The sequence below is a fragment of the Rosa rugosa genome, chromosome 5 (genome assembly GCF_958449725.1).
Source record: "Rosa rugosa chromosome 5, drRosRugo1.1, whole genome shotgun sequence".
In the NCBI taxonomy this organism is placed as follows: Eukaryota; Viridiplantae; Streptophyta; class Magnoliopsida; order Rosales; family Rosaceae; genus Rosa; species Rosa rugosa.
This window is the reverse complement of record NC_084824.1, coordinates 28,427,176-28,445,362: the sequence shown is the minus strand read 5'-3', so window position 1 is coordinate 28,445,362 and position 18,187 is coordinate 28,427,176. Positions and strand designations below refer to the sequence as shown.

Genomic DNA, 18,187 nt, shown 5'->3' with positions numbered 1-18,187 from the left:
TGATCCTCGAACTGACCTGTGGGCAGAAGATGAACCAATCGCTGACCGACTGGTAAGACACAAGCACACTAAGCACTTGTTAGAAATTTCTTTTCATTCTGTGTGACTCTGTAACAATCCTCATTTGCAGGTTCGCCACAGGTCCTCGAGACATGCTGAAGAAGGATCTTCAACTGTTGGTGAAGGCACATCTGCTTCCCAAGCTCCAGCGCCAACTGTTGTGAACCACTCTCCACCTCCTGCAGGCGCTGTAGATAATGCACAATTGGCCTCGATACCTGTGCAGATCATAGATGACAGCTCGCCGGAGGCTGAAAATAGAGTACTGCTATTGGATGCACCTCGCGAAGAACCAAGCGACGTTCCTGTCCTGGAACAGACAGCGCCTGACTCAATTCCTGTTCCCAGCGAAGCTAGCCCAGAGACAATGCTAGCGATCATTGTGTATGAGCCCCCAATCGAAGAGGTATTCCCCCTAACCAACTATTTCATCATTATTTCCTGGTTCAAGTATTCTGATAATGTCTTCTTCCAGGTTCCAAAAGTCGTTGGAACTGGGGACGATGTAATCGGAGCAGTAGAAGCAGAAGCTGCTGAGCCTGTTCCTAACGTGGTTGATCAGGAACTTCCTCCCCCTGCCCCCCAAGTCGCTGAAGCTGAAGAATTGGAAAACCTTCCTGAACCAACGCCGGAGGTACCTGAACCAGTGCCAGAAGTACCTATCGCTGAACCTCCTGAGGCCCCTGTCGTTGAGCCTCCTACTCCCTCTACTTTGGAAAGGTTAGCTCGTGTACTTGAAGTGACCCCCCCTGGGGTCGTAGATGAAGTCAGAGAAGGCCTTCGCCGCTTCCTGGGCCCTGATATCTTGATTCCTGGTGCGCCTGTGAGGGTCTTAGAATACTTGAGGGTGCTCCTCCGCGAGGGAGCCATCACTGAGGAACAATTCCAGGAAATCGATCAACTGTTGCAGGATCTTCCTCAAGGGCTCAACGAGCGGGCAGTCGCGAATGCGCAAGCCAGGCAGACCGAAATGCATTATCAGAACCTTACTCAGCAAACGGAGACCGCGCGCGACTTCTTGGGTGACCAAGCTAACCTCATCAGGGAACTGACGCTCGAGAGGAACCACTTGAGGTCCCAAATTCAGGCCTTTCAAGCCTGGTTAACCGATGTTACTGCTATGCTCGTTCATGCAGAGCCTCAGTTGGAACAACCCCTCGCTGCTCTCGAGACGCTATCCCAGGAACTGGCTCAGGCACGCGTGGCAGCCCAACAAGCCGCACAAGCTGCTGCGGATGCCAGTTTTCGTTTGGACGAACTCTTCCTTCGCCTGACCCATGCAGGCCAAAGACTTTTGGGCCCCTAGAATTAGGCCCATATTTTGTATGAACAATACTATTATTATTATTAACTTACTATTTAGCCCACTTTGCTTGGCCCAAATAATAACTTATTCTCTCAAACGGTTCAACGCTTTAAGTTGCCTTTATCGCTTTAAAACCGTTTGAAAAGACTGAAAAGATAATCTCGAAACGGAGCGGTTACCTCCTTGGAGACTGCTCCGTCTCCCACGCGCTTTCAATTATCTTCATTTCCGAGATCTTAGCATTTAACTCCGATTGATACGCTCATTGATGGCGATGAGAATATCACAACTAACCATCGTACGGTCAAAGCCACTGAGACTGGCACTATAAATACCTGTACTCTGGGGAGAAGATATACACAAACGAAAATGGGTTTCCCAGAGATAGCAACAAAATCTCTACTTCTCTTCCTCCAGTTTCTACGATCTTCTCCTCACGATATTAGCCTTAGCCTCAAATTCCTAGGCCTTATGGCTTAACCTCAATACCTGGGTAGGTCTTATGGCCTAACCTCAGGTCCAACCTCATGTCTTTGGTCTCTGGAAGTCGCGGTGAAACCCACCGGTTTCATTTAGACCAAAGAACATGTGGTGCTCCCGTAGCGGCGGAACCCGATTCTGAGGGGTCTCCTCTCTCAGATTGCCCGCGTGGAGCAGGAGGAAGAAGGGCGGAAGACCAATATGGGTCGCCTGTTCTTGCTCCGTAGCCTACTTCCAGGGTCTGACTGTGTGACTTATGTTTTTCCCCTGGAGGTAGATGTGGTTGTGAGTCGCGCTTCTCTGTGAAGACCATCTCCATCCCGGAGGATAATCCTTCCCAAAAGGGTTGTGATGGATTATTTCCTTCCTTTTTGGTCCGGTACAGACGGTAGCGGCTGCAACTCAAAGCAGAGGAGGCATGTGGGTGAAGAGAGGGAGAGTAGCAATGCCCGAGCACAGCCCCTTTGCTGCCACAAGATCCAGAAACTCTCAGTAGATCTGTAATTTTATGGTTTTTACTCTAAGCCACTTCTGGCCTTGTAAACCGCAAATGTGATTATTTTGATTTGCACTTTGTACTGCTTTTGGCCGCAAAGCCACTTTATGAATGAAAGTTTTTAACACTTTTTGCAAATCAAAGTATAAAATAAGGCCTCAGGTATAGGCCATTACATGCATTCTTAACACCATAATGTCAAAGAAACGAAAGGGTTGAAATTTGAAATTTTTGAACGAAAAGCCACAAATAAACGAAAAGCCACAAATAAGGCCTGAATGTACAGAGTGTTGCCCCCCTAGTATGCGTAGGTGAAGCAAGTACAGGATACTAAGGCCACAGGGAAGGCCTGAATACGGATGAAGCGAACCTGGGTAGACTAAGGTTGCCCCCCTGTCTGAGAAGAAGGTTGATCCGGTGGATCGTCAAACTCCCAAACACTAGGGTAGTATTTCTTCAGGAAACGCCCGTTAATGGGATTGCGGTGGAGGCCGCCATTCAAATCTTTGAGGTGAAAGGCCCCGCGCTCCAGAATGCGATGAACAACGAAGGGTCCTTCCCATCGCGGAGCCCATTTACCGCGACCGGTCAACTTCTCGCCAAAAGGCAAAACAGCCTTCCAAACCAAATCACCCTCTTTGTAACTATGGCCACGTGTCCTCTTGTCATAGGCGCGAGCAATCCTCTGTTTTTCCAAGACCAAGTTGTCCAAAGCTGCCAAGCGTTGCTCGCTGAGATCTTCGTGTTCTTGCCACATCGCCTGAACATAATCTTCCCCGATCAAGTGATGCTGATCTTGGACGCGCAAAGATTGGACGTTGAGTTCCAAAGGTAAGACTGCATCATGGCCGAACATTAGCGCATAGGGGGTTGTAGCAGTGGGATTCCTCTTGGAGGTACGATACGCCCATAAGGTTTCATACAGCGTATCGTGCCACTGTCTGGGGTTTTCAACAAGCATCTTCTTGAGCAAGGTGATAATAATCTTGTTACTGGCCTCTGCTTGACCATTAGATTGGGCATAATATGGTGTGCTGTGGACAAACTGAATACCCAACTCATTGACAAGCTTCTCTACATCACCGCCCATAAACGCTGCCCCCCTGTCTGAGACCAACACTTCCGGGATACCAAACCTGCAAATAATATTCTGAAAGATAAACTGACGAATGGTAGCGCCGGAAGCCTCCTTCAATGGTTCAGCTTCAACCCACTTTGTGAAGAAATCAGTGGCCACAATGATGAACTTATGCTGGAGCGAAGAGTGAGGGTGAATCATCCCAATCAAATCCAAAGCCCAGCCTCGTGCAGGCCAAGGCTTAATAATGGGTTGCATGGGAATATTGGGAATGTGCTGCACCGGACCATGCGCCTGACAGTCTTGGCAGCCTTTCGCGAATGCGATACAATCTTTCAAAATGCTAGGCCAATAAAACCCATGTCTTCTGATAAGCCAACGCATCTTGGGGCCCGCTTGATGGGCTCCACATACTCCTGTGTGCGCTTCGCGCATTAATCGTTTTGCTTCGCGGCCATAGACACATCTAAAGTCTACGCCATCTTCTCCACGTCGTCGCAGCTCATCACCTCTAAGGAAATAATTCAAGGCAAGAAAACGAATCTTCCTGTCTGTTGTAAGATCTGGTTGCTTGAGGTAGTCAATCAACGGTATGCGCCAATCAACGTCGATAGGCTCGAGGACCGCGACGACTGGATCGTCTGGTGGGTCAGGCCGCGCGAGCCACGAAGGCAGTGTGCGGCGCTCGACTTTCAGAATGCGCTCGCGAACGCCATATTTCAATGTAATGCCTGTAGCCAATTGAGCGAGTTCATTGGCCGCAAAGTTGCGCTCACGAGGTATGTGCTCCAAGTCTACATCGTCAAATTGATCTAGAAGTTCAATGGCACGATGCATGTAGGGTATGAGCAAAAAGCTTTCACACTTGTACTTTCCTTGGAGCTGGTTGATTATGAGCAAAGAGTCGCCGTGTACCTGAACGTCCCTCACCCCTAACTCTAGCAGAACCTCTAGGCCAATGATAAGGGCCTCATACTCTGCTTGATTGTTGGTACACTTAAACTCCAACTGGAAAGAATAAGAGAACCGATCGCTCGCTGGATTTTCCAGAACAATCCCAGCCCCTGCTAACGTTTCCGTTCTTGAACCGTCAAAGTATAGTATCCAGGGCTGTAAGGAGACTGTGGCTTGGTACAAAATAGCGTACTCTGGGATGCTTGCCAAATCTGGCCGAGTGATGGCCACAGCTGCTATTTCTAACTCCTTCACTATAGGGATGTCTAAGGTAGGGTGGTGCGCGAGGAAATCTGCGATAGCCTGTCCCTTTACTGCCTTTTGTGGCACATACTGTAGTGAGAATTCAGATAAAGCTAACACCCATTTGCCAATGCGGCCTCTCAGAATAGGTCGCGATAGCATGTACTTGACTAAGTCAGTCTGAGCGATGATGCAAGTGGTAAAGGATAACATGTAGTGGCGCAGCTTGCACGCTGAGAAGTACAATGTGAGACATAGCTTTTCCATTGGAGTGTACCTTGTCTCGCAGTCTGTGAGTGTCCTACTTGTCACGCCCCGAATTTTGAATAATCAATTCAAATCCGAAACATGAATAATAACAAATTACAACTAACATCCTGAATTTTTTTCTCACAAACAACCACACTTCACAACTCTCAAATTTACAATAACCCAATTCCTCAAGTTATTTATTACAGCACACTCCCACCAAATCAAATTGTAAGGCTCAAATGAGCTTAACTCGCCTCACTATTACAATTGCTGTAAAACTATAATCATTGCTCTAACCGCATGATCACCGTCCTGGTTCTCCTGTCCTGTAAGATTACCCGCTACACAATTTGAATAGTGTACCGGGAGTTGCAACAACACAAAACCCGGTAAGCTTTTTACAGCCAGTATGAGTAAACAAGAAAGAACTGTTGATTTATTAAATTACAATTCAAGTAAAATTCAACAGTATTACGTCTGCAAAGAGACATCAAACCACTCATGGAAAACCACAAGGAATACATTTTCACAATCCTCAAATCACAATACACCACACTGGTCCTGCAAACACCCAACCCACATAACACCACTCTGGTCCATCCCAATAACACGTTAGAGCTCTAACTGCCTCGTTACCTCTGACACCTTGGCCTAGGGTCAAGCAACGGCAAAAATACTTCGGTTAACACTATAACCGTCGCGCTTTGGACATCCCCATCCTCAGCACCATATACTTCGGTTAATAATAAACCGTCGCGCTTTGGACATCCCCGTCCTCAGCACACAACTTCGGTTAATAATAAACCGTCGCACCTTGGACATCCCCGTCCTCAGCACACAAACACTCCGGTTATTCTTAACCGTCGAACTTCGGACACCTCATCCTCAGAACCTTACATTCTCTAACTCTATACATCCTCCAATGTAAATCATGAATATTAACAAGAACTCATCAATCATGTTCATCACATATAAATATGGTAAGTCACATGTCAATTCATAATAATTTAATCATCCCAATTTCCACACTCTTCAATGTCACACCATTCACATATAATCACGTAAATATATATATACGTAATTATCCGCTCAGGGATAATCACTAATACCAACTATAGTTCACATGCAATAAAACCGAGAAATTCATTTGTATCGTAAAAATCATTTTACTTACCCATGGACCGTAGTTGATCAAGTCCATATGATTTTAAAACAAATATTTATTCCATAAATATTTTCACGCAATTACGACAAAATAAGGTAATTAAATTTATTCGGTTCGTAATATGAACCACGTGAGGTTTACTCACCTCTAAATTCCCGCTGCGTCTTCTTAACAGCTCAAAATACAATTTCACGAATCGTCCGCCAAATCAAACTGTCGATCACCTAATCAAACATGACCTTAACTTAGCCAATAACTCAAAAACATAATCAAACGACAATCCAACGGTCGGATTGAAATTAAATGATGATCCAACGGTCGGATCCTCACGGATCGCCTTCCTAATCACTGTTTTGCATTTATACGAAGATCCAACGGTCGGATCTTCGCCCATGACCACACAAAGCCACTGGGACAGTCATAAGATCATCATATCAAAACTACAAGTCCATCTGACGGTCCTAACTTCACAGATCACAAATCTAACGATCGAAATCGATCTAAACTTAAAAATTCATAACTTAATCATACGATATCCAAAAATTGCGTATAATATATCGAAATGATCGTATTGAAATATAGAATCTGAAAATGTACAGAAACCATATTTTTGATCCCCGGAGGTGGCCGGAAAGGGCCGCCGGAGTTAGTGGCAGAGCCGCCGCCGACCACCACCAATGGTGTCGGGGCCGGGCTGCTCTTCTTCCTCTCATCATGCTTAACAACTTTCATAACTAACACGAAGTCTGAAAATGACCAGAAGGGGTCGAAAATTACCTTGAACAGTATGAAGGTGGCCGGAATGTTCCAGAAACCGGCGAGAAACTGCAGAAAACGGCGAGTTCCAGTTCGACGTAAAAACGTCAATTTAAGGCTTCGATTCTTTCTGAAGAGTTGTTAAGAAACTCAAGAAGAACTCACTGGTTCAAGAATCACAGAAAAATATGGTCTGTAGCTCGAGATATACCGATCGAAAGCTTCGGTGGTCGGAAAAATTCCAGAATTTTGCAGAATCCGGCAAGGCTCGATTTCGACGTCAAAGCTTCAATTTCAGGCCTCGATGCCTTCTAGAGAGTTGTTAATAACATCAAGGGGAACCCACTGGAAAAAGAATCAATCAAAACGATGCACTACAGCTCGAGATATACCGATCGAAAGATTTTCGTTTCGGATTGAAAACTTACCGAGCTCCGACGAACGTGAAACCGGTCACTCCAGGTGCGATCCTTCTAGTATGATGATCAGCAGGTTGAGGCGAGTTCATAGAGCTAAGGATCGAAAGTTTTGGTGGCCGGAGCTAGGAGAAAACCGGCGTTGACTAAAATCGAACTCAAATCGGACCGGGCTTGCCGCCGCCGCTACAGGCCGCGCCACCGTGCAAGGCTGCCACAGACAGGTGCGCAAGGACCATACGAAGCCAATGGAAGAAGTTTGGTGAGGATCGGTGGCCGGAGGAGGAAGAAATAGCCGGAAGAAAATCGAAGGCGATTTCCGGTCGGGGGAGGGGCTGCAGCTCAATTTCCATTTTTGGAAGTTTCTGAAATTATTTTCGGAAATTTCCGAAAATGGAAGATTTATACTAAATTGGAAACTTTTTCAAAAAATCATAACTAATTCATACGAACTCCGATTTTTGCGTTCTACATATGCACGCGATCGTATCGACGAGCTCTACAACTTTCATGAAGGGAGTTTTCCCAAATTCCATACATATAAAAAGTCGATTTTCGCGTGCCCCTAAATAACGTACGTTTTCGAAAATTAATCGTTCGAACTAATTCCACAACTTCTCCGAGCCTCGTACTCGCTCCCACTATTGTGAAATCATTTCTAAAAATCCACAGAAATTAATTTGGATTTTTTTCGGGGTATTACAATCTACCCTCCTTAAAGAAATTTCGTCCCGAAATTTGAGCGTAAGTCAATCCCTCTTGATTAAGGTTGACCTAACCATAGAATCTCCATCTTTTCCAAATCTGTAGTAATCTACAAAGCCTCAGCCCTTTGTATAAAAATACATTTCTATGGCCACTAAATCCTTTCATCACAAACGTAAACTCACACAACAACTGTTCAACAACACTCCACATCAAATACACAAAATCGTCACATGGATCATCTCATAGATCCTCACATAGATCTTCACATAGATCATCACTCTGTACTGGCATACAAGCACAGTAAACACTCCCACAAAGTGTTTCGCTACTCAATTAGCATCACGGTAAATCTCCATAGTAAAACTTAAGCATGCACCACTCTTCACAACCATAGAGATGCATCACACAAAACAAATCATCCCCAAAAGCACGCCAATAAATTATGTCACCCAGTGATGATGACTTGGGCTTGCTCAATCCTTGGGCTAAGCACTAGGGCTAGCAGTTTGGGCCAAAGAAACTGAACCAACTGCTATTCGAATCGGCCCAAACCAATTTGGGCTGAAAACTCGGCCCACCAACCTTCGGCTCGACTCGGCTACAGTATGAAGCTTTACATACTGTCATGTATACTGTACTGTCCGTATATACATCCGTATTCCGAGCATATACACGATCCAAAAAAAGAAAATTTTTTGTAGGAGGCAAGGTTCGAACCTCAGACCTCTTGTTCAAGAACTTCGCTCTCAACCACTCGAGCACAAGCTGCTCTCATTGTTATCCATACAAATCCTTTTATTTAAACCAAACTGTTTCAACAATCCGGCCCAAAATTACTCCAAAACTATTTCAGAAATCCAGCCCATCGGGCCTCCACCCACAACTACAGTGAGGGCATTGATCCGAGACAAGCCTTGCACGGTCCACCTGCCACGACTTATCTTTTCCGTGCTTTACGGAAATCAGATTCACTTTCGGCTAAAGCTTGCCTGGCACAGCACCTCGAGATTCGTTCGGTTCCCTCACGCGCCCTCCACGCGTCAACAACTTTTCCGTGTTTTAGGGCGACTTTAATCCAACGCGTAGTTTGAATCTCTGAGATTGTCCATCCAACGGTGGAGATTTGTACGCCTTGTTCCTTAAATAGGTGTATTCTGGGGAAGAGACTGTTCACACAAAAGAAAAGAAAATTTCCCCAGAGTTTTAGCCATTCTCTCTCAATTCTCTTCTTCCATCCGATAACTCAAATCTCTTCTTCCATCTGATAAACTCAAATCCCCAACACCATTTCATCAACTTCGATCCTTCTAACAGCAATCTCTCTTAAACACTCATCATCACCGTTCTTCAATTCTCTCCTTCTCTTTCCTCATGGTTCGAACCAAGGTTACCTCTCGCATGGGCGTCAATCAACGCCGCATTCTCTCTCTAGAAGAAGAAGGTCGTCAAGCGGCCACTCGCGCTGGCCTCACTCGTCCTGGGGACCATCGTCCTATACGTGAGCGTAGCCGCAGTCCCCCTCCTCTGCCTCGTCGCTCTCCCAGACTGCATCCTAGCGAGTCCCCTTCCTCCTCGGCTGCTCGGGCTTCTCGACCTGTGGCCACCCTGGAAAGCTTGTCTGACTCAATTGATGCTCTGCGTTCCTCTCTCCGTGATGGTATTACGGTGACGGATTGGCGAGTCACATGCATGATCGATTACATCTCTGACCTGAACTCTTCTTTGATCAGCTGTCAGACCGCCATGAACAAGCTTGCTCAGGAGGTCAATAACATGCAAGGTCATCCTCCTGGGTTTCCTTGCAAGACGTTGCTGCGTCACTCCATAAGGACCCTCCTCCTGAGGCTGAAACCAGCAAGAGGGCTGCCACTCGCCCGCGCACCGCTCCTCATGTTCCTTGGGAAGCTCTTGACTCAACCAGTAGTGACTCAACTAGTAGTGACTCGCAGGGCAGTGAAGAGGTCGATGATCAAGTCACCAAACTCAGGGAGGAGATTGCTGAGCTTTCCCAATCAAAGGGGAAGAAGTAAAAACAATTCATCATTTAATTATTGTATTTCTTTTTCTGCATTTTTACTTTCGTTGGACAATAACTTTATTTTGCTTCTGGTTTGTAATAAGACTGAATGAATGTGGTAGTCTTTTCTTTAAAACAAACCAACAACGACACCAAGGGTCGAACCTTGGTCACTCCTTGCTCTTTCAAAACCTTCGCCAACTCTGCTGCACGCCTCTTTCACAATGATATATCACAAACAATCAATCAAAACCTAACAATCAATTAAGTCACACAGAAGTCTAGCTAGCATCATCTGAGTCAAACCAAACACAAAACAATTTCGTCGCTAGAGTCAGGGATTAATAAAGCTAAACACTTCCTATTCAAAAACATCTATAGAGCGCCAAACTTAACACCTCTTACACTCGTGATCTTTAGAACTAGAACACTAACATATCCTTAGTACCAAATCTCATCATGGTCATGCTTCACCTTAAAGATGAGATATAACTATATTCTTCTTCTTCTCCGCGTTCGTACGTCATGTCTTAGTAGGTATCCCTAATCTCGATCCATGGAGAAGTACTAGCTCTAACGAATCTCCACTCAAGTAAACTCTCACCTTGAACTTCAACTCCTTAAGTTTAGTTGGTGTCATCCAATAAGGCGCCATTAATATGGGTATCAAACCTAGTATCACCTCGATAACAAACTCCACTACCCTCCTTAGAGGTAACATAAGTATTTCCATATTTACATCACTAAGCTCGAAAACCACAACAATCTCTTCCCTAACCGCAACACTACTCACAAGCTCCACATAAGTCAAGAATCCTATTCAATGGCTAACACCCTAACCAAAACAAGTTCTATTAAATGGTTACGTCATGCTAAAGGGAAGTATCCAGCCCCAGCTGAGACTTTATGGTCAACTCTTTGCATCCATTTATCTCCTAAACCAATATAGTCTTGAGAATTTTGTCTCATAATCTCTCACACTCCTATCATCTTGAGTTCGTGAAATCAATTCTCCTTCCAACTACTCCTAGATTCTCAATCTCTTTCACGACTTCAAACCGAGAATAACATCCATCACATCAACTACAGGTGGAACAGGCAACTCAACCTCTGAAGCCTCCACCTCATCATCAACTGTCTACATATAAGGATCCTGTCCCTACACAAAACCCTATCACGATATCAATGGATCGTCTAATCCCTGCTTACAGGTGTCCTACCACTTTAGAATACAATCAAGATAAGGTCTAGCTTTATCTAGCCCCCAAAAAATTCTTTATCACACAAACTACCACTAAAGCACTACAAGCACTGCCACAAAGGCTGCCATATGCACAAGTCTTCTATAGACATCAGGAAAAACCCATACTTTTACTCATAACGTTTCCTTCTAAAAGCTCATCACGTAGTGTATATAGAATCACCACACAACCTTCTTAGTCTACACTAAGAATTCAATCTCACACAAAGTCAGCATAGTTGCCTCAGAGTCACTTAAAACACATCACCCATGCCAATTACCAAAACCCCACTAAGACATCTCGTTACAAAACAAGATATCTATTATTTGACATGTACATCTCATCCAAAAACATATGTACGTCCAACTTAAGAAGACAAACTTTCTATCCATTAATACTCGTATCCACACTAGGTACGTGCATAGGTCCACATCATGCCTTCAACCAAACACTTCAACATCCAAAAGAAACTCATTTCCATAAACAATCCTCACCGACTCATCAGAGTTAAATCCGGAGGTTTCCATTCCTCGAAGATTGCAACTCACGGAAGCAAAACTTATTCTAAAACGAACCTACCAGGCCATTCTACCGTCCTACGGACTTACACACTGTCTAGACCCCATACTAAGACATACCCAATGATTATACCAGTACCGAAGAGTATATGATGGGGATCCGCTGCAGACGGGCCATCACTCGGGGAGTACTGATTATCACCAAATATGCACCTTACGCTCTGATACCAAACTGTCACGCCCCGAATTTTGAATAATCAATTCAAATCCGAAACATGAATAATAACAAATTACAACTAACATCCTGAATTTTTTTCTCACAAACAACCACACTTCACAACTCTCAAATTTACAATAACCCAATTCCTCAAGTTATTTATTACAGCACACTCCCACCAAATCAAATTGTAAGGCTCAAATGAGCTTAACTCGCCTCACTATTACAATTGCTGTAAAACTATAATCATTGCTCTAACCGCACGATCACCGTCCTGGTTCTCCTGTCCTGTAAGATTACCCGCTACACAATTTGAATAGTGTACCGGGAGTTGCAACAACACAAAACCCGGTAAGCTTTTTACAGCCAGTATGAGTAAACAAGAAAGAACTGTTGATTTATTAAATTACAATTCAAGTAAAATTCAACAGTATTACGTCTGCAAAGAGACATCAAACCACTCATGGAAAACCACAAGGAATACATTTTCACAATCCTCAAATCACAATACACCACACTGGTCCTGCAAACACCCAACCCACATAACACCACTCTGGTCCATCCCAATAACACGTTAGAGCTCTAACTGCCTCGTTACCTCTGACACCTTGGCCTAGGGTCAAGCAACGGCAAAAATACTTCGGTTAACACTATAACCGTCGCGCTTTGGACATCCCCATCCTCAGCACCATATACTTCGGTTAATAATAAACCGTCGCGCTTTGGACATCCCCGTCCTCAGCACACAACTTCGGTTAATAATAAACCGTCGCACCTTGGACATCCCCGTCCTCAGCACACAAACACTCCGGTTATTCTTAACCGTCGAACTTCGGACACCTCATCCTCAGAACCTTACATTCTCTAACTCTATACATCCTCCAATGTAAATCATGAATATTAACAAGAACTCATCAATCATGTTCATCACATATAAATATGGTAAGTCACATGTCAATTCATAATAATTTAATCATCCCAATTTCCACACTCTTCAATGTCACACCATTCACATATAATCACGTAAATATATATATACGTAATTATCCGCTCAGGGATAATCACTAATACCAACTATAGTTCACATGCAATAAAACCGAGAAATTCATTTGTATCGTAAAAATCATTTTACTTACCCATGGACCGTAGTTGATCAAGTCCATATGATTTTAAAACAAATATTTATTCCATAAATATTTTCACGCAATTACGACAAAATAAGGTAATTAAATTTATTCGGTTCGTAATATGAACCACGTGAGGTTTACTCACCTCTAAATTCCCGCTGCGTCTTCTTAACAGCTCAAAATACAATTTCACGAATCGTCCGCCAAATCAAACTGTCGATCACCTAATCAAACATGACCTTAACTTAGCCAATAACTCAAAAACATAATCAAACGACAATCCAACGGTCGGATTGAAATTAAATGATGATCCAACGGTCGGATCCTCACGGATCGCCTTCCTAATCACTGTTTTGCATTTATACGAAGATCCAACGGTCGGATCTTCGCCCATGACCACACAAAGCCACTGGGACAGTCATAAGATCATCATATCAAAACTACAAGTCCATCTGACGGTCCTAACTTCACAGATCACAAATCTAACGATCGAAATCGATCTAAACTTAAAAATTCATAACTTAATCATACGATATCCAAAAATTGCGTATAATATATCGAAATGATCGTATTGAAATATAGAATCTGAAAATGTACAGAAACCATATTTTTGATCCCCGGAGGTGGCCGGAAAGGGCCGCCGGAGTTAGTGGCAGAGCCGCCGCCGACCACCACCAATGGTGTCGGGGCCGGGCTGCTCTTCTTCCTCTCATCATGCTTAACAACTTTCATAACTAACACGAAGTCTGAAAATGACCAGAAGGGGTCGAAAATTACCTTGAACAGTATGAAGGTGGCCGGAATGTTCCAGAAACCGGCGAGAAACTGCAGAAAACGGCGAGTTCCAGTTCGACGTAAAAACGTCAATTTAAGGCTTCGATTCTTTCTGAAGAGTTGTTAAGAAACTCAAGAAGAACTCACTGGTTCAAGAATCACAGAAAAATATGGTCTGTAGCTCGAGATATACCGATCGAAAGCTTCGGTGGTCGGAAAAATTCCAGAATTTTGCAGAATCCGGCAAGGCTCGATTTCGACGTCAAAGCTTCAATTTCAGGCCTCGATGCCTTCTAGAGAGTTGTTAATAACATCAAGGGGAACCCACTGGAAAAAGAATCAATCAAAACGATGCACTACAGCTCGAGATATACCGATCGAAAGATTTTCGTTTCGGATTGAAAACTTACCGAGCTCCGACGAACGTGAAACCGGTCACTCCAGGTGCGATCCTTCTAGTATGATGATCAGCAGGTTGAGGCGAGTTCATAGAGCTAAGGATCGAAAGTTTTGGTGGCCGGAGCTAGGAGAAAACCGGCGTTGACTAAAATCGAACTCAAATCGGACCGGGCTTGCCGCCGCCGCTACAGGCCGCGCCACCGTGCAAGGCTGCCACAGACAGGTGCGCAAGGACCATACGAAGCCAATGGAAGAAGTTTGGTGAGGATCGGTGGCCGGAGGAGGAAGAAATAGCCGGAAGAAAATCGAAGGCGATTTCCGGTCGGGGGAGGGGCTGCAGCTCAATTTCCATTTTTGGAAGTTTCTGAAATTATTTTCGGAAATTTCCGAAAATGGAAGATTTATACTAAATTGGAAACTTTTTCAAAAAATCATAACTAATTCATACGAACTCCGATTTTTGCGTTCTACATATGCACGCGATCGTATCGACGAGCTCTACAACTTTCATGAAGGGAGTTTTCCCAAATTCCATACATATAAAAAGTCGATTTTCGCGTGCCCCTAAATAACGTACGTTTTCGAAAATTAATCGTTCGAACTAATTCCACAACTTCTCCGAGCCTCGTACTCGCTCCCACTATTGTGAAATCATTTCTAAAAATCCACAGAAATTAATTTGGATTTTTTTCGGGGTATTACAATCTACCCTCCTTAAAGAAATTTCGTCCCGAAATTTGAGCGTAAGTCAATCCCTCTTGATTAAGGTTGACCTAACCATAGAATCTCCATCTTTTCCAAATCTGTAGTAATCTACAAAGCCTCAGCCCTTTGTATAAAAATACATTTCTATGGCCACTAAATCCTTTCATCACAAACGTAAACTCACACAACAACTGTTCAACAACACTCCACATCAAATACACAAAATCGTCACATGGATCATCTCATAGATCCTCACATAGATCTTCACATAGATCATCACTCTGTACTGGCATACAAGCACAGTAAACACTCCCACAAAGTGTTTCGCTACTCAATTAGCATCACGGTAAATCTCCATAGTAAAACTTAAGCATGCACCACTCTTCACAACCATAGAGATGCATCACACAAAACAAATCATCCCCAAAAGCACGCCAATAAATTATGTCACCCAGTGATGATGACTTGGGCTTGCTCAATCCTTGGGCTAAGCACTAGGGCTAGCAGTTTGGGCCAAAGAAACTGAACCAACTGCTATTCGAATCGGCCCAAACCAATTTGGGCTGAAAACTCGGCCCACCAACCTTCGGCTCGACTCGGCTACAGTATGAAGCTTTACATACTGTCATGTATACTGTACTGTCCGTATATACATCCGTATTCCGAGCATATACACGATCCAAAAAAAGAAAATTTTTTGTAGGAGGCAAGGTTCGAACCTCAGACCTCTTGTTCAAGAACTTCGCTCTCAACCACTCGAGCACAAGCTGCTCTCATTGTTATCCATACAAATCCTTTTATTTAAACCAAACTGTTTCAACAATCCGGCCCAAAATTACTCCAAAACTATTTCAGAAATCCAGCCCATCGGGCCTCCACCCACAACTACAGTGAGGGCATTGATCCGAGACAAGCCTTGCACGGTCCACCTGCCACGACTTATCTTTTCCGTGCTTTACGGAAATCAGATTCACTTTCGGCTAAAGCTTGCCTGGCACAGCACCTCGAGATTCGTTCGGTTCCCTCACGCGCCCTCCACGCGTCAACAACTTTTCCGTGTTTTAGGGCGACTTTAATCCAACGCGTAGTTTGAATCTCTGAGATTGTCCATCCAACGGTGGAGATTTGTACGCCTTGTTCCTTAAATAGGTGTATTCTGGGGAAGAGACTGTTCACACAAAAGAAAAGAAAATTTCCCCAGAGTTTTAGCCATTCTCTCTCAATTCTCTTCTTCCATCCGATAACTCAAATCTCTTCTTCCATCTGATAAACTCAAATCCCCAACACCATTTCATCAACTTCGATCCTTCTAACAGCAATCTCTCTTAAACACTCATCATCACCGTTCTTCAATTCTCTCCTTCTCTTTCCTCATGGTTCGAACCAAGGTTACCTCTCGCATGGGCGTCAATCAACGCCGCATTCTCTCTCTAGAAGAAGAAGGTCGTCAAGCGGCCACTCGCGCTGGCCTCACTCGTCCTGGGGACCATCGTCCTATACGTGAGCGTAGCCGCAGTCCCCCTCCTCTGCCTCGTCGCTCTCCCAGACTGCATCCTAGCGAGTCCCCTTCCTCCTCGGCTGCTCGGGCTTCTCGACCTGTGGCCACCCTGGAAAGCTTGTCTGACTCAATTGATGCTCTGCGTTCCTCTCTCCGTGATGGTATTACGGTGACGGATTGGCGAGTCACATGCATGATCGATTACATCTCTGACCTGAACTCTTCTTTGATCAGCTGTCAGACCGCCATGAACAAGCTTGCTCAGGAGGTCAATAACATGCAAGGTCATCCTCCTGGGTTTCCTTGCAAGACGTTGCTGCGTCACTCCATAAGGACCCTCCTCCTGAGGCTGAAACCAGCAAGAGGGCTGCCACTCGCCCGCGCACCGCTCCTCATGTTCCTTGGGAAGCTCTTGACTCAACCAGTAGTGACTCAACTAGTAGTGACTCGCAGGGCAGTGAAGAGGTCGATGATCAAGTCACCAAACTCAGGGAGGAGATTGCTGAGCTTTCCCAATCAAAGGGGAAGAAGTAAAAACAATTCATCATTTAATTATTGTATTTCTTTTTCTGCATTTTTACTTTCGTTGGACAATAACTTTATTTTGCTTCTGGTTTGTAATAAGACTGAATGAATGTGGTAGTCTTTTCTTTAAAACAAACCAACAACGACACCAAGGGTCGAACCTTGGTCACTCCTTGCTCTTTCAAAACCTTCGCCAACTCTGCTGCACGCCTCTTTCACAATGATATATCACAAACAATCAATCAAAACCTAACAATCAATTAAGTCACACAGAAGTCTAGCTAGCATCATCTGAGTCAAACCAAACACAAAACAATTTCGTCGCTAGAGTCAGGGATTAATAAAGCTAAACACTTCCTATTCAAAAACATCTATAGAGCGCCAAACTTAACACCTCTTACACTCGTGATCTTTAGAACTAGAACACTAACATATCCTTAGTACCAAATCTCATCATGGTCATGCTTCACCTTAAAGATGAGATATAACTATATTCTTCTTCTTCTCCGCGTTCGTACGTCATGTCTTAGTAGGTATCCCTAATCTCGATCCATGGAGAAGTACTAGCTCTAACGAATCTCCACTCAAGTAAACTCTCACCTTGAACTTCAACTCCTTAAGTTTAGTTGGTGTCATCCAATAAGGCGCCATTAATATGGGTATCAAACCTAGTATCACCTCGATAACAAACTCCACTACCCTCCTTAGAGGTAACATAAGTATTTCCATATTTACATCACTAAGCTCGAAAACCACAACAATCTCTTCCCTAACCGCAACACTACTCACAAGCTCCACATAAGTCAAGAATCCTATTCAATGGCTAACACCCTAACCAAAACAAGTTCTATTAAATGGTTACGTCATGCTAAAGGGAAGTATCCAGCCCCAGCTGAGACTTTATGGTCAACTCTTTGCATCCATTTATCTCCTAAACCAATATAGTCTTGAGAATTTTGTCTCATAATCTCTCACACTCCTATCATCTTGAGTTCGTGAAATCAATTCTCCTTCCAACTACTCCTAGATTCTCAATCTCTTTCACGACTTCAAACCGAGAATAACATCCATCACATCAACTACAGGTGGAACAGGCAACTCAACCTCTGAAGCCTCCACCTCATCATCAACTGTCTACATATAAGGATCCTGTCCCTACACAAAACCCTATCACGATATCAATGGATCGTCTAATCCCTGCTTACAGGTGTCCTACCACTTTAGAATACAATCAAGATAAGGTCTAGCTTTA

General features: G+C 44.1%; 1 protein-coding gene and 1 long non-coding RNA gene across 3 annotated transcripts in view; one reads left to right on the top strand and one right to left on the bottom strand.

Annotated features, from left to right (window-relative positions):
- The window catches only part of LOC133713178 (uncharacterized), a 33,543-nt gene that overhangs the window by 3,728 nt on the left and 11,628 nt on the right, over positions 1-18,187 (top strand). The window lies entirely within an intron of this gene.
- Positions 11,933-14,786, bottom strand: LOC133712996 (uncharacterized). The gene is made up of 3 exons (XR_009847693.1): positions 13,812-14,786; positions 13,180-13,258; positions 11,933-12,210 (listed from the first exon to the last, which is right to left on the bottom strand). It is a non-coding gene; the product is annotated as an uncharacterized LOC133712996 (long non-coding RNA).